Consider the following 2511-nt stretch of genomic DNA (forward strand, 5'->3'; position numbering starts at 1 on the left):
CTTAGAGAGTTCATAGTTTCCAGAGGCAAGCTATTTCGGAAGTGGATGCCACTCCTGCTTCTAATCCTGTTTTAATCTGGGAGTTCCACCAAACACTTTCCACTATGAGTGCTGTCAAACTGAAATGAGACCTGAATCCTGTCCTACCCTGTACCATCTTCACAATCTCTAATACACTTGAGCTTATTGCCGCAGTTACTGTGTCAATTCATCTCATCAGCGATCTTCCTCTCTTTTGCTGACCCTCCACCTTTGTTAGCATGATATCCCTTCTCAAGGAATAGACTCTTCTAGCAATAAGTCCAAAGTATGAGAAATGAAGCTTCACTATACTTGTCTCTAAGGAGAACTCTGGCTGCACTTTTTTTCCAAGATATATCTGTTTATTGTTTTGGAAGTACATGGGGTATTCAGCACTCTTTGCCAACACCACAGCTCAAAGTCGTTGATTCTTCTGTCATCCTTCTTCAATGTCCAACTCTCCAACTCTCAGATACATTGCATTTGACTGAAAAGATCATGGCTTTAATCGGGTGCACCTTAATCTCCAAACTGACATCATTACTCTTCAGAATTTTGGAGAGATCCCTGACAGGAGACTTGCCCAATGCAATATATCTCCTGATTTCCTGATCTCCTGAGTGCTGGTACCAAGACTATTGATTATGGGTCCAAATAAGATGAAATCATTAATAGTTTCAATCCTAAGAATCTTCAATTTCTTTATCTTGGGCTTTAGTGGAGCTCTGGTGCCATAGTTCATTGGGAATTGCTCTGTTCACTCAAAGGTTCTACCTCTCTGGCAGCTCAATGTATCAGCCATTCCTTAGGAGAAAGATAGACCATACCTATTCATATAATTTACAGCTTTGCAAACCCAATAGAAGGTCAGCTATAAATCAGTTCCAATTTCATGAAAATGAGAGATTTTTGGTTTTAGTTGTCATTGCATAAATTAGAATAATAGTCATATTAACATTTTTTCCAAGTATGCACATGGATATTATCCTACCACTGACAGTATTGTACTTCAAGATAGATCTTGAGCTCTTTCCTGCCAGCTTGGTGTGATGGACATCTCCCAGGACAACTGGCACAGGTGCCATAAGACCATGAGCAAGAGAAAGTCCTACCACAAGAAACAGAAGTATGAGTTGGGACACCCAGTCGCCAACAAAAAGATTGGTCCCCACTGTATACACATGGTTTATGAGAGAAGAGGCAACAAGAAGTACTATGCCCTACGACTGGATGTGGGGAACTTCTGGGATGCTGAGTCTAACAAGGATTCTTGATGTTGTCTACAATGCCTTCAATGATGAGCTGGTCCAAACCAAAACTCTAGTGAAGAACTGCATAATGCTCATTGACAGCAAACCATACTGCCAGTGGTATGAGTCCCACTGTGCACTGTCTCTGGGCTATAAGAAGGGGGGCCAAGCTGACTCCTGAGGAGGAAGTGATTTTAAAGAAAAATAGATCAAAAAAAATTTAGGAAACATGAAATTAAAGGGGGAAAAATGCAAAAAACAGCAGTCTTCTAGAGGAGCAGTTCCAATAGGGAAAGCTTCTTGCCTGTATTGCTTCCAGGACAGGCCAGTGTGGCTGCACAGATGCCTGTGTCCTAGAGGACAAGGAGCTGGAGTTCTATCTGAGGAAAATCAAGACACAGAAAGGCAAATAAATCTTCTCCCTTCTATTTTAACACATGCATTAAAGGTGTTTATTTTATTAAAAAAAATAGATCTTGAAATAGTCTTTTTGATGGTGAATGCATTGCCATTCCTCTTTGACTTGTCTTTTGGCAGAGTAGACTGTGATTGTTTGGTTCAAAATAGCTAATACTATTAGCTAATACTAGTCTGTTTCAACTTACTAATGTCTCAAGCACAGTATCTCTCTTTGTTTTGAGTCTTGCCACGTCAGTGAATAAAGGTCTCACATTGGGTAAAAGTTTTTGTTCTTTCCCATCATTAAGATAGATTCTACTTTGAGGAGTCAGTTGTACTGAGTGCCTTCCACCTGATGGACTCATGGTACACCAGTACATCAGACAATGTTTCACTGCTATTCATAGGAGTTTTAATGACATTCTCTCTGTCTCTCTCTCTGCCTCTCTCTCTCTAAATATATAGCCTCTGGAGCCTGGAAGGAGAGGCAAGTCAGGAATGCTAGGGTGTTTGTGGCTTTCTTTTTGCCCCAAGTGGGTGGCCGCAGAGCGGACTTGCAAGATGAATTCGGGGTCTCTGGCCCAGAGTTTGCCAGCATTTGGGCGTGCTGGAATGGTAAAATACTGAAATGGATGTCCTCACCTGGAGTAAAAGGGACAGTCTCTCCTGAGTCTCATTGTCAGCAGAATGGATACATGAGGCCTGTAGAGCCTGGAAGAGACCAGTTGGCACAGTGGACCCAAAGTGATGCTATCAAGCCAAAGGAGGGTGACTCTAATCCATGGCCCTCAGGCTTGTTTTCATTTATTTTGGTTAAACATTCCTCGAGGTCTTATAGCCC

At 41.8% G+C, this 2511-nt stretch overlaps 1 pseudogene; it reads left to right on the top strand.

The window, feature by feature from the left end:
- The first annotated feature begins 1070 nt into the window (after positions 1-1070).
- LOC102845067 lies at positions 1071-1684 on the top strand (annotated as a pseudogene).
- The last annotated feature ends 827 nt before the right edge of the window (positions 1685-2511 follow it).

Source organism: Elephantulus edwardii, unplaced genomic scaffold, assembly GCF_000299155.1.
Source record: "Elephantulus edwardii isolate Elephantulus edwardi_28Jun2011 unplaced genomic scaffold, EleEdw1.0 scaffold00003, whole genome shotgun sequence".
In the NCBI taxonomy this organism is placed as follows: domain Eukaryota; kingdom Metazoa; phylum Chordata; class Mammalia; order Macroscelidea; family Macroscelididae; genus Elephantulus; species Elephantulus edwardii.